We start from the raw sequence: 15584 nt of genomic DNA on the forward strand, positions 1-15584 counted from the left end.
CACACATAATAAGTAATAATGTAATTGCAATAGGGTATTTAAGGGCTGAGAAGGACTGGAAAAGAGACATTCCATTTCTGACCATCCTCCTGGTGGCTCTTCTGCCTCCTGTACTCCTCCACTGAGATCAAAACTGGTCCAGAATAAAGACTCTAGACTCTAGTCCTGACTATTCTCTTGGTATCTATCCTGCTGAGACCAAGGCCTGTCTGAAGAACCTCCAGAAAGCTAGCCTGAACATTACAGGATATGACTGAAAAACAACAAAAAGAAAAACTAAAAAAAACCAACAACAACAGCAAATATCACAAAGTCACCAGATCATTGACAAATCTACATAAGGAAATGAACTAATTTGAAGCTGATATAAAGTACAGTGCCTAGGAATGATAGGATCAGGAGATTTTATTACATGTAGAACAGAGGGAGAGAAGTGGAGGGAAAAGTAGAAATAGAGGTCGGTAGAGTCAAGGGTAAGAAGAAAAGCGAGCTTTGAATGAAATTAAGGATTCTTATAGGCAGAGATCCAGAAGCATCTTGCAGGCATAAGAAATGTATAGTCATAGAGGTGGGAGACAGAGTATACTGAAAGCCAGATGTCTGGACTCTAGAGTGTGCAAAGGTGAATAATGCATAATAATATATAACAGACCACTAGTAATATCCACATGCATACTTGCATACTTAGAGTTAAATGTGACCAAACTATTTAAAATTTTTTCTCCCTTTTTTAATGAGTGGAGAGATTAAATAGTTTTCAATTGCTATTTGCCTAAACTCCTTGTAAAAAGGCACTAGTTCATATGCCTTTCATATATCACACAAAACTTAGAACAGAATAGATACTCATTAATTCTTATTGAATTTATTCAACAAGGAGAACAGTAACAAGGAGGTCAGGAGCAATGAAGACTGAGTGTTGCAGGTGTTGCATCCCTGGACTGGCACTTTCTAAATGACTTTGAGATAGTCTCCAGTCTAGACAGAACCTGGAGGCCTCCCTCCCCTCCCAAGCACAGCTGTGTTCTGCATAGCCAAAGAGTTCCATAATAATGTCTCTGGAAATCTTGCTGCTCTGTAACCTTAACTGTAGAAGGCATTGAATATAGAACAATACCTATATTCATTTTAACAAGGAAAATGACCTCTTGGAAATGACCCTCCATTTGTTGTAAAAGCAGCATTGTGTGTGTGTGTGTGTGCGTGTGTGTGTGTGTGTGTGTGTGTATGTGTGTGATAAATCATACCCATAGATCCAGAATAAAGTTTTGATTTACAAACCTATCCTTTAAAATCAGACTTCAGGACAAGTGACTAAGTTCATAAATCTCCACAATTTCCATGTTTCTGACAACTTCAGAACAGGGATGAAGGGAATATTTCATAGAGATTGCTGGGTTGATAGAGGGAAACCTCATAATAAGCTGTCCAATGTTGTAGTCTGCACATATTCTTGGGATCATTTTTCTTTCTTTCCCTCCTTCACTCCCTCCTTCCTTCCCTCCCTCCTTGTCTCCTTCCCTTCCTCTCTTCTTTCCTTCTTTCCTTCCTTCCTTCCTTCCTTCCTTCCTTCCTTCCTTCCTTCCTTCCTTCTTTTTGTTAATTTTTAAGGGTTTTCACAATTAATTGTTCTCATTCAAGGAAGGGAAATATTCTCAACCTTAAGTGTCAATTTCTTAAGCTTTTTTTAGGCATTGATAGTCAAAAGAGAAATTTTAGTTAGTAAAAAAAAATTGTAGATTTTACTAAACAAGTATGTCAGTGGAATGAAAATAACAAAAACATTTGATAAAATCTTTCATGAAATTCTTATGGAAGATGAAAAGATTTGGAGCTTGTGGAGATGAATGGCTACACCAAAGAATACTTTGTTTGATGTCATTTTGAAAGGGGACAACCAGTGGAGTGCCCAGGGAGCTAAGATCCAGGGCTATTTAAAGTCTTTATCAATGATTTGGTTGGAAGCAAGGAAGGCATGCTCTTCCAATTTACAGATGACATAAGGAAAAAGAGAGTGGATATACTGGATGATAGGATACAAAAGAGATTTTGACAGACAAGAACACTGAGCCAAATGTAATACAACACTATTTAATGGGAATAAATGTAAAGACTTTACATCTGGATTCTAAAAAACAACTTCACAGAAACAAGATAGAAGATATATGGCTAGATTGCAGATGTCCTGAAAAATGATGTGAGGTATTTAGTGGACAATAAACTCAAAATAAATTAATAGTGAGGTAGAAGTCAAGAAAACTAATTCAAATTTAGGGCACATTAAGAGAGGAACAATAGGCAGACCTACGAAGTTGAGACTTTTACTGTAAAGCTGCCTTGGTAGAAACCATAGTGGGTTTAAAGTTGAATGTGTTGTTGGGTAGTTTCAGTTCTGTCTGATACTTCATGACTAATTTGAGGTTTACCATTTCCTTCTCCAGTTCATTTTATAGACGAAGAAACTGAGGTAAACAAAGTTAAGTGACTTGTTTAGGGTCCCTCAGTTGGTAAGTGTCAGATTTGAAGTTGTCTTCTTGATTGTCATGTTCTATCCAATGTTCTATCCAATGCACCATAATGATCTGAGTCCAAATCCTGATTCATTCACTTAGTAGCTGTGACCTTAAGTGAGTCACCTATCCTTTTGAGTCTCAAATTTTTTTTAATCTGTAAAGAAGGAGAAAATAAACCTAGAGATCACTTTTGTTTCTGAATTTATGATTCTGCCAAAACTGAATATCATATTTCAGAGGTATTATCTCTGAAGAGTGTATTTAAGGTACATACAATTATTAGTTGATGAAACTAGGAATATTTAGCCTGGAAAAGAGAAGGGAGGAGGGGTGTAGAAGCTCTTCAAGAATTTGAAGAGCAACATGAAAAGGGTCATTAGCCTTATTCACCTTGTTGCCAGAACATAGAATTAAGAGCAATGGGTAGTAGTTGCAAACGGGTAGATTTATTTTTAATGTCAAGAAAATCTTCCTAACACTTAGAGCTACCTAAAAATTGAATGGCCCACTTTGTGAGGTAGTGGGCTCTTTTTCATCTGGAGGTCTTGAAGGAAAAACTGGCTGAGCATTCATCAGGTCCCTTGTAGAAAGAATGCTTAGTTCAGAACAAGCTCTCTGAGACTCCTTCCCTCCAAATCTAAATTATTATTTTTTATTTATAAAATTAAAGTGCAAAGAGATCTCTAGTTAAGTTAGAAAATAGAAAATAAATTTCCTGACTAGCTGAGTGACTATAATGGTGAAGTGGTTATGCAGGGTATAATTATTAAAGTGAAGGATATGATGATTTAGTTTGGTTAATAGGACTACTGCTCTGCATATGTGCATTGACCAGTTTATACAGTGATTGTAATTTCTATCCAGGAAAGGGACATCTATAAGAATTAAAACCCAGATTTCTCAAAGTACAGACATGACCTAAAATGTAAAGAAGTATCATTGACTTTTCTCTTTTAAAAATTTAAAATTTTTTTGAACAATTCAGTTTAAATTTATTCCTGCCTGATTAGATCTAGTAGAGTTTATCTGTATAATCTTTGTATAGCTAATTATTCAGAAGTCTGTTTATTTTTAATCGTCTCTATATTTAACTTGACAAAAAGTTAACTTTATGAGACTCTTACTTTAAGGCAAAGGTTCTTCAATCATCCTGATCTGACTATTGGACTCAGATAGCTCTGGAAAAGTGAAGCAATTGACCTTGCATAGCCCTCCCTCACTTAAATCTAATTCACTTTCATGCCATGGCCTCAACTCCCTAATGTCATAATCCTCTTCAAGAACGAAGGACAAACAACAACAACAATCTTAACATCCTGAATATGGGTGTAGGTTGTGGGTATATGATTAACCCCTTTAGGAGTTTGGTGAAATCATGGGTCACTTTGCAGATTAATGTTTTTAAAGGCAAATATAGGATTAAAAAGAAAATCAATTATATTGAAATAAAGTTATCAAACAATTTTATTTAAAGTTTATGAATCTAAAAGAGGGAAAAGGACCCATATGCGGCAAAGTGCTTGTAGCAGCACTTTTTTATAATAAGTGGCAAGGAACTGAAAATTGAGTAGATGCCCATCAGTTGGGAAATGGGTAGATAAATTATAGTATATGAATATAATGAAATGTTATTTTCCTATAAGAAATTATAAGCAAATTTTCATTTATTTTTGATGAAAAGACCTGAGCTGAACAGAAAATTTGATCTCCAAATACAGAACTCAAGAGAAGCATAAAACATAAAAAGGGAAGGAAAAAATATATATTTTTAAAAAGTTAAAATGGTTACATCCCTGCATGGAAAGATGATATATTTAGCAATTGAGAATGGTATCTTTGTTAGTCCTATACTTAGAGAATATGGATATAATTTAACTTTACTGTGATATAAAAAAGAAACTATGAGTAGAAATGTACTGGAATAAGTTATGTACTGAAAGAAGAGGGAAGGGGAGGTAAAATGGAGTCAATTACATCACTTGAAGAGTGATTACAGTTGAGGGAAATAAGAAAAGGGGATGAGCATTGTATTAATGCTAATTTCATTGAATTGGTTCAAAGAGAGTGTATTAGACATATCTAGTTTAACATAAAAACTTGTCCATTCTATAGGGAAGTAAGAGGAGAAAGGGGAAAGGAAAGGGGAAGGTAATAGAAGGGAGAACAGAACTAGAAGAGGAAAAGGAAAGGGATAAGAGAGAGGGGAACATTGTAAAAGGGGAAGGCAGATTGAGGGAGGTGGTGATCAGAAGCAAAACATTGGTGAGAAGGGAAAGTGGGGAAGGAAAGAGAAAAATATAACTTGAAGAAAATAAGATGGCAGGAAATGCAGAGTTAAAATTACTAACTGTGAATGTGAATGAGATGAATTATCCCATAAAACAGAAGAGCATAGCACACTGGATTAAAAGCCGAAATCCTACAATATGTTGTTTACAAGAAACACATTTAAAACAGAATAATACATACAGAGTAAAGATAAAATGATGGAGCAGAATCTAGCATGCTCCATTAAAAAAAAAAATTAGGGGTAGTGATCCTGATCTCAGGTAAAGCAAAAGCAAAAATAGATCTAATTCAAAGAGATAAGGAAGGAAACTATATTTTACTAAAGGGTACCAAAAATAATGAAATAATATCAATACTAAACATATATGCACCAAATTAGCATCCAAATTCCTAGAGGAGAAGTTAAGAAAACTGCAAGAAGAAATAGTAAAACTATTCTAATGTAGGATCTCAACCTTGCTCTATCAGAATTAGATAAATCAAACCACAAAATAAATAAGAAAGAAGTTAAGGAGTTAAATAGAATTTTAGAAAAGTTAGGTATGATAGACTTTTGGAGAAAATTGAATGGAGACAGAAAGGAATATGCTTTTTTTTTTCTCAGCAATACTTATACAAACCTATACAAAAATTCACCATGTGTTAGGGCATAAAAATCTCAAAATCAAATGCAGAAAGGCAGAAATAGTAAATGCATCTTTTTCAGTTTATGATGCAATATAAATTACATAAAGTAAAAGGCTAGGGAGAAATAGATAAAAAATAATTAGAAACTAAATAATCTAATCCTAAAGAACTAGTGGGTGAAACAACAAATCATAGACACAATCGATAATTTTTATCCAAGAGAATGACGAAAATGAGACAACATACCAAAATTTATGGGATGTAGATAAAGCAGTCATTAGGAGAAGTTTTATATCTCTAAATGCTTACTGCATAAAATAGAAAAAAAGAAGATAATGAATTGGGAATGCAACTAAAAAAAGCTAGAAAAAGAACAATTAAAACCCCAACTTGAATATCAAATTTGAAATTCTGAAAATAAAATAGATCAATAAATTTGAAAGTAAGAAAACTATTGAACTAATAAACAAAACTAAGAGTTGGTTTTATGAAAAACCCCAACAAAATAGATAAAGCTTTAGCTAATTTGATTACAAAAAGGAAAGAAGAAAATCAAATTGTTAGTACTAAAAATGAAGAGTGAACTCTCCACTAGTGAAGAAGAAATTAGAGCAATAATTAGAAGATATTTTGCCCAATTGTATGTCAATAAATCTGATAATCCAAGTGAAATGGATGAATACTTACAAAAATATAGATTGTCCAGTTTGAGGAGGAAATAAATTACTTAAATAATCCCATTTTAGAAAAATAAATTGAATGAACTATTAATCAAGTCCTTAAGAAAAAAATCTCTAGGGCCAGATGGATTTACATGTGAATTTTACCAAACATCTAAAGAACAATTAATTCCAATACTATGCAAAGTATTTGAAAAAATAGGAAAAAAAGGAGTCCTGCAAATTCCTATTGTGATATAGATATGATGCTGATACCTAAACCAGGTAGGGTCAAAATAAAGAAGGAACATTATGGACCAATTTCTCTAATTAATATCGATGCGAAATTCTTAAATAAAATATTAGCAAAGAGATTACAGAAAGTCATCCCAAGGATAATATATCATGACCAAGTAGAATTTATACCAGAAATGCAGTGTTGGTTCAATATTGACTATATTTGACTACAATTGACTATGTCAATAACCAAACTAATAGAAATCACATGATTATCTTAATAGAGGCAGAAAAAGCATTTGACAAATTCCAACACTCATTCCTATTAAAAACACTAGAGAGTATAGGAATAAATGGAGTTTTCCTTAAAATAGTCAGTAATATCTACTTAAAATCACCAGCAAGCATAATATTTAGTGGGATAAAATAGAGCCATTCCCAATAAGATTGGGGTGAAAGTAGGTTGCCCGCTATCACCATTACTATTTAATATTGTATTAGAAATGTTAGTTTGACATGACAATTGTGGAAATACGTATAGAAGAATTGCACGTTTAACATGTATTGGATTAGTTGCAATCTAGGGGAAGGAGTGGGGTTAAGGAAAGGAAAAATTTGGAACACAAAGTTTTGCAAAGGTAAATGTTGAAAATTATCTTTGCATATGTTTTGAAAATAAAGTTTTAATAATAAAAAAGAAATGTTAGCTTTAACAATAAGAGAAGAAAAAGAAATGAAAGGAACTAGAGTAGGTAATGAGGAAACCAAATTATTACTCTTTGCAAATGATATGATGGTTTAATTATATAATCCTACAGAATCAACTGAAAAACTACTAAAACAATTCACAACTTTAGCAAAGTTGCAGGATACAAAATAAATCCATATAAATCATCAGCATTTCTTTATGTTACCAACAATGTCCAACAGCAAGAGATACAAAGAGAAATTCCATTTAAAATAGTTGTAGATAATATGAAATATTTGGAAGTCTCCTTGCCAAGACAAAGTCAGGAACTATATGAACACAATCACAAAAAGCTTTACATAAAAATAAAGTCAGATCTCATCAATAAGAAGAATATGTTCATGGTAAGCCAAGCGAATATAATAAAAATGACAATTCTACCTAAATTGATCTACTTATTCAGTGCCATGCCAATCAAACTCCCAGGAAATTATTTTATAGAACTGCAAAAATTAATAACAAAGTTCATCTGGAAGAACAAATAGTTAAGAATTTCAAGGGAATTAATGAAAAAATGTTCAAATGAAGGTGGCCTAGCTATACCAGACCTAAAATTATATTATAATGCAGCAGTCATCAAAACCATTTGGTACTGGCTTTCTTATTTATTTTGTGTATTGACTACATAAAGCAGTCAATCAGCAGAATAGGTTAAGTTCAGAAGACACAATAGCCAATGACACTAGTAATCTAGTATTTGATAAACTTAAAAATTTCAACTTCTGCGATAAGAAATCACTATTTGACAAAAATTGCTGAGGAAACTGAAAATTAGTATGGCAAAAACTAGGCATTGACCCATACCTAACCCTGTATACCAAGATAAGATAGAAATGAGTTCATGATTTAGATATAGAGATACTATAAGCAAATTAGAAGAGCAAAGGATCTCTACTTCTTTCTGTGGAGAAGAAAGGAATTTGTGGCCAAAGTAGAACTAGAGTACATTATGGAATTCAAAATGGATAATTTTGATTATATTAAGTTTAAAAGTTTTTGTACACACAAAACCAATGCAGACAAAATTAGAATGGAAGCAGTAAACTGGGAAGATTTTTTATATCCAAGGGTTCTGATAAAGGTCTTATTTCTAAAATATATGGAGAATTGACTCAAATTTATAAGAATACAAGGTATTCTCCAACTGATAAATGGTCAGAGAATATGAACAGAGAATTTTCAGTTGAAGAAATTATAACTATTTCTAGTCACATGAAAAATGCTCTAAATCACTACTGATCAGAGAAATTAAAACAAATAAATTAAGACAACTCTGAAGTACCACTACATACTTTTCAGATTGGCTAAGATGAGAGGAAAAGATAATGAATATTGGAGAGGATGTGGGAAAACTGGAACACAAATATATTGTTGGTAGAGTTGTGAACTGATCCAAATATTCTGGAGCACAATATGGAACTATACCCAAAGGGTAACAAACTGTGGATACCCTTTGATCCAGTGGTTTTTTCTATTGATCTTATATGCCAAAGAGATCTTAAAGGAGGAAAAGGGACCCACCTATGCAAAAATGTTTGTAGTAACCCTTTTTGTAGTGGTAAGGAACTGGCCACTGAGTGGATGCTCAGCAGTTGGAAATTGTCTAAATAAATTATGATATATGAATGTTATGGAATATTATTGTTCTATAAGAATTGATCAGCAGGATGATTTCAGAGAAGCTTGGAGAGACTTACATGAACAGATACTAAGTGAAATGAGTAGAACCAAGAGAACATTGTACACAGTAAAAGCAAGATTATGTGATGATTAGCTATGATGAACTTGGTTCTTTTCAACAGCAAGGTGATTCGAGTCAGTTCCAATGATCTTGAGATGAAAGTATAAAGAGAGAGGACTATGGGGATCTAGTGTGGATCACAACATAATATTTTCATTTTTATTGTTGTTTCTTTCTCATTTTTTTCCTTTTTGATTTGGCTTTTCTTGTTTAGCATGGTAATTGTGGAAATATGTATAGAAGAATTACACATGTTCATTTGCCATCAAGGGAAGAGCGTGGGGGAAGGGACGGAGAAAAAATTTGGAACATAAGGTTTTGTAAGGATAAATGCTGAAAATTATCTATGCATTTGTTTTTTTAAACAATGAATTGTTTTATTGTTAATTTAACATATATGAACACATGTAATATATAGGTACACATAAGTTATGCATGTTTTGAAAGAAAATTTTAAAAGAAGAAAACTATCTTTACATGTATTTGGAAAATAAAATATTATTGAAAATTAAAAAAACAATTGTGAATCACCACCTTAGGAATTTCTACTTTAGCCTCTTTGTAGAAAAACTAACATTGTGGTATAATGAAAAGAGAAGAGCCTATGTAGTCAGAGTCTATGAGTTCAAATCCTGATTTTAACATTTAATAATTATGTGACCTTGAACAAGATCTCCCTTAATCTCCACATATGGAAAATGAGGAGATTAGACTAGATTAGCTTCTGTGGTCTATTAGTACAGTTCATTCATATTTGTTTACTTTCCTATTGAATAAAAAAGCAAGCAGCTTAGGGTCTGTAGGAAATCATTTCAATCTTACTGATCCTGTGACTAATACCATATGATTTCTATTAGTCTTCTTTTTATCTAGACTCTTAGCTGAGAAGTATCTCCAATCAGCCTTGAAACTGTACCTAGTCACTCATGAACATTTCTGGCAAGAGGCTTCTCTTTATTACTAGGCTATTTTTGTGCTGTAGCAATCTCCTTTGCCTTCAGGGAGATGGAAGAGAGTTCTTCACTTGCCTTTCACTTCATGTCCCACTTCCTTCCCTCCTCCCAACACCCCATTTGTAGAAAGTCACAGGAGAGACAGCGTGATGGACTGAGTAAAACACTGTACTTATTGGGTGTCAGACAGTCTGGATCAGAATGTTTCATTCCTGTGGATCTCGGTTTTTTAATCAGAAAAATAGAGATATTTATAATCATGTTTCCTATTTGATAGCTTTACTGTGAATAAAATGCAATAGGATCATTTTTGTTGTAATTATTTTTGTTACAGTGAACTGTTTTGGGATCTGTTCTAGTAATTAGAACAATAGTGCTAAAGCTGTCTCTCTATATATAATATCTATTATATTTATATCTATATCTATATTATACATATATTATATAAGTATGATATATATATATATATATATATATCTGTGTTATATACATATATATCATCCTTATCAATGTCATGACTAACTCTCTGTTTATGTTTGCATCTTTATCACTAGCCATCTTCATGTCTATCTCTATATTAATATGGATAAATAGAAATATCTGTCTATCTATCTAGACTCAGATTATGCTTCACATACCATTCAACTATTCAATTCTTCTATTCAACTCTGTCCTTTTTTTTTTGCTCCACTTTCCCTCTTTTGGCCCCATTGCTTCTGGAAAAAGTATGTCAATTAATTCCATTATGGTTCTTTTTATCATTCCCTTAAATGCATTGTCTTATCCCACTATATTGTGAACTTTTTGAGGAAAGGCAGAGATTGTCTTACTTTTGAATATGTATTCCTAACACTTAGCACAATGTGCTACATATAAAATGAGTGCTTTTCATTAATCCATTCTTTCATTCATTCATTTGTGGCACTACAAAAAGTTGCCTACAACTTGGACTCAAAACAACTTGCATTCAAATCCAGCTTCAGACACTTAATTCACTGTATGACCTGGGAAAATCACTTAATCTCTGTCTGCCTCAGTTTCCTCATTTTAAAAATAGGGACCATAATATCATCTGCTGTTTAAAGTTATTGTGAAGATCAAATAAAATAACATTTGTAAAGTGATTAGGGCAGTCAAGCCTGGGTTGGAGGAAGCACTTAATAAATTATTGCTTCTTTTCTTCCTTTCTTTTTATATTGTCCCTTCTTTCTCTCAGATATTTTTATGGTTGTTGCTGTAATGTTTGTTAAACTCTATTGTGTCTCTATGTGTGTATGTGAACTTATTTGAACTCTTCTGCTTTGAGACTGAATTCTTACTTAGGCTTTGGTTATCACTTCAGTGGGTGTCAAAATGTTATAGGACGAGGATATTATAGTCCTTTTGCTTGTATCCTCAGGGAATAGAAAAGAGCATCAAGAGAGAGTCAAATGGATGATTTCACTGGGACCAATGTGGACTGCAATAAATATTACAGATCACACATCACAGAACAGAGTCCTTCTCCCTGAGTTGATGGCCTCCATATTTCCCCTGAGATTTTGTTTGTTTTGAGCTGTTCATCTTGTTTTCCATGAGCCTTTTGTACAAAGATGACTGATAGCATTCATTAAGCACTGGCTATGTATAAGGTCCTGAAACAGATGTTGAAGATATAAAGTGAAAAGTTAAATAATAATAATTGTAGCCATCATTTATATTACATTTTAAGGTTCCAAAACACTATATGATGTATCAGCTGATCCTCACAACAACCTTGGGGAAGTATTTTATTATCCTTGTTTTTACAGATGATAAAACCTAAACTGAGAGAGGTTAAATGACTATCTTAAGGTTGTATAGATAGTCAGAGATAGGATTTGAACTCAAGGATTACAATGCTCTAATTAGTAAGCTATTGAGTTTCTTGGGTCCTATTCTAAATGTATTTACAATACTGTGAGAGGGAGAAGAAAAAGAATACAAATAACTACAATATAATGGAACATGAGAAGGAATGATAAATGCAATGAAGAAAATCAAGAAAAAAAACTATTATCAGAAATCTGAGGATTTTTCAGAAAGAGTGTGTGTGTGTAAAGTTTGAAATGTGGGTAGGGAAATCAGAAGATAGACTGTTTGTGGAGTTTAAGCAAGGACACAGAGAAGGGTGAGGGTGTGAGAAATGTAGGCAATTGAAATAGAATAGTAATCTGTTTACCTGGAATGTAGAGAATACCAAGAAATCAAGAGTATATATTTTATTGTTGTTCATTCCTAATTTTTGAAGAGGACTAATGACATCACAGGTGATGCCTTGACTTGAACATATATTAGATTTAAATGAGACAGAGTGGCACAAAATCACAAACTTCTTTCTTCTGGACTCATCAAAGTTCAATAGGACAAAAGTCAGGATCACTGGCAATGGTCTAGGATATGGTGGATGGCTTTGGTATCTGAGTTCTAAATGTCTACTCCATCTACCTTTGTGGCCTTTGGAATGAATTATTCCATCCATCCATTCCTTCAGCAGAAGTCTACACATGCTTGGAGTAGACGTCCCCCTAAGTCACTGACAGGACACCTGTTAGTTACCCTCAATCTGTCTTAGCCTATCTATTGAGACAGTTTTACTAGGCTTTGACTGCTGCACATGCTACATAGCTTCTTGAAGCTATAGGTGAAAATTGGGCAACAGGTGGACATCAAAGTATAGGTAGCCCTGAAAAGGGATTGTCAAAGCATCACACCAGAGGAGCTTGTCTTCCTGACCACTCCATAGACTTCACTTTATTTTTGTAGGCAATGAGAAGCTACAGAAGTAAAGTAAGGGAATTGTGTGGTCACAATTTTATTAGTAAGATTACTCAGACAATAGCGTGGAGAGTAGGTTAGAGAAGACATAAACAGAAAAAAGACTAGTTAGGAGATTGTAATACTAATCCAATCAAGAAAAGATGAGGATAAACAAGGATAGCTGCAGAAATATTGTTGTGGTTTATCCATTGTCCTTAGTTCTGAAAGAAGACCAATGATATCAGGAGGGAAATGTCTCGACTTGCAAATGAAGGAGCCAGATATAAAAGATATTGTGGAGATAGGAATATTAGAACTTGGAAACTGATTGGATATATAAGATATTGAAGATGGAAGAGTTAGAATTAAGGATTATGAACATGAGTTGCTAAGGGGATGGCTATATCATTAACAGAAATAAAGAAATTCAGAGAAAAGACAAGTAAAATAAGTAATAAGATTTCAGCTTTAGGTATGTTGGATTTGAGATATCAGTTAGATATCCAAGTGCAAATGTATAGTAAGCAGAATGTTGGATATGTGGGAATGGGTCTGGGGAGAAATTGATTTGGAAGTCATTTGCATGGAGGTAATAGTTGAATTCATGTAAAAAGAAGAGATCACCAAGAGAGAGATATATATATCACCATATAGAGAGCAAAAGAGAGTATGTAATATAATAAAAGGGATGCTGGACTTGGAGTCAGGGGCACTTGAGTTTTAATTCTGACTCTGATCCTTATTAATAGTGTAAGGAGATCATTTACTTGTAATGAAGCTCATCTGTAAAATGGGGATGTCAGTATTAACTTACAGTAAGGCTCAAAATGAGATAGTGTATTCAAAATAATTTATCCCTTCAAATAATATATGCCTATAAGTTATAATTTTCTTTAGAACAGAATCTTGAAGCTCACCTGCATTTTTGGAACTGAAAAACTCAAAGTAATCATAGAAATGGTCATGAAAGGAGAAGCATGAAAATATATTGTCAGAGAAGCCAATAGTAAAATAATATAAAGAAAGAATGTGTGTGTGTGGGGGGGTGGTCCATGGTTTCAAATGGCTTAGAGAGGAAAACATCTAGAGGGGGAGTGGGTAGAAGCATAAAGGAGGAAGGAAACAAAAAAGAGGAAGGGAAGAAACATTAATTAAGCACCTACTATATATAGTATTGGACATTGCTTTGCAAATATTATTTAATTTGAATGCATACTCTTATGTTTCCTGGCTCTTGCCTCCTATTTTAATCCAAGGTCATACATCAGACTCAACACTGCCATAGCTAAATGGAAGGCTACAAAATATATTTATTTTCTCTGGCTCTCCAGTGATGTTCTTTTCCATGGGAATAATAGCACTGATTTTTCCATTTGATCTCTCCCAGGTGCCATCATTGATGGTATTCTAACTCAGCAAATACTATCTGATTATTTTTTTTTAATTATTTTATTTGACTTTCCTTTACTGTTTGTAACTTTCACGCCTCTGACATTACAGCTCTCAGAGGGAAAGATCAACAACTTCTCCAGATATTCTGTATTTAGTGATCTTCTCTGCCCATTTCCTTCATGATACTACTGCAGGATATAGAAATAAATTATATTATGTTGGTGGACACTGCATGGCTGCTTGCCCCAGTTAAGAGAGAACCATTTCACCTAAATAAAAGACACAGAGGTCATACTGGGTTTTTAACCTATCACTAGAGATAGTTGCTCACTAAATCTTAATGTCTATCTCTAAGGCGTCTATCAACACAAAAGCGAGAAGTATAGATTGACAGAAGAGAAAAAATGAACTAAATTTCTGAAATACACATATACATGTACATATTTACACACACATATATAAACATGCTGTTGTATGCATGCATACATACACATATATACACACATTCCTGTATATGATTTACAAATTCCTATAGTCACATGTATATATATATATACATATACATATAAATGTGTTTATATGAATATACATGTATGTGTGTATGTATGTATGTATTTATTCAGTCTTTTCCAATAATGTCTGGTTCTTTGAAATCCCATTTGCAGTTTCCTTGGCAATGATACTGCAATAGTTTGCCATTTACTTCTACAATTCATTCTATATACAAGGAAACCGAATCAATTGGGGTAAAATGACTTGCTCAGATTTAATATAGTTAAAAATAGTTAAGAATATTAAACTATGGGGCAGCTGGATGACACAGTGAATAGTGCATCAGACCTGAAGTCAGGTGGACTCAAGTCCAAATCTAGCTTCAAACATTTAACACTCACTAGCTATGTGACCTTGGGCAAGTCAGTTAACCTCAATTGCCTCACAAAAGGAAAAAAAAAACAAATAAACAAAAAGAATATTAAGCTATTTCATGAGCTTAGAATGTTAAATAAAGATTATATAAAATTTTAAAAAATCTATTAAAACCTGTCTCTCTTTCTCTTTCTCTCTTGTATTTGTGTGTAGGTATGTATGCGTATTTCCTTGGGGTAGGAGTTGAGGGAAAGGGAAATTGAAATTTGGTGAAAGAGTAAAAAAAAATTCATATACAATAAAAATGTGCTCAAAGGTTCAAGAAAAGACTAGCAGATTGTTTCTTAAACCTGGAGCATGGCTGCTTCAGCATTTCTGTCCATTTAATGAGACTAAGCTAAAAGCCTCCATCTTAGAATGCAAAGCCCTTGAAAAATAACAAATCCATGGTTCATATGTGTCCAAATAAGCATTTATGCAAATCTTTAAATCAATATGGATCAGTAGATAGTGGCTTGGCCATGAAGTCAGGTAGACCTGAGAGCAAATATTGCCACTCACACCTATCACTTTGTGGCACTAGAAAAGAGACTTAACCTCTTATTGACACTTAAACTGAACTATGAAGGATGTTATGCATTCTAAAAGACAAAAGACTTATTTCCCTATAAATACCTATTTAAAAGTTTTTGATTTCTGCTTAATGTCAGAAGTATGGCTATATTATACTCATGTTACCTATGGAACATTACTATTTCATACGCTATTTCCTGATGAGTT

This window comes from Sarcophilus harrisii, chromosome 1 (genome assembly GCF_902635505.1).
Source record: "Sarcophilus harrisii chromosome 1, mSarHar1.11, whole genome shotgun sequence".
In the NCBI taxonomy this organism is placed as follows: domain Eukaryota; kingdom Metazoa; phylum Chordata; class Mammalia; order Dasyuromorphia; family Dasyuridae; genus Sarcophilus; species Sarcophilus harrisii.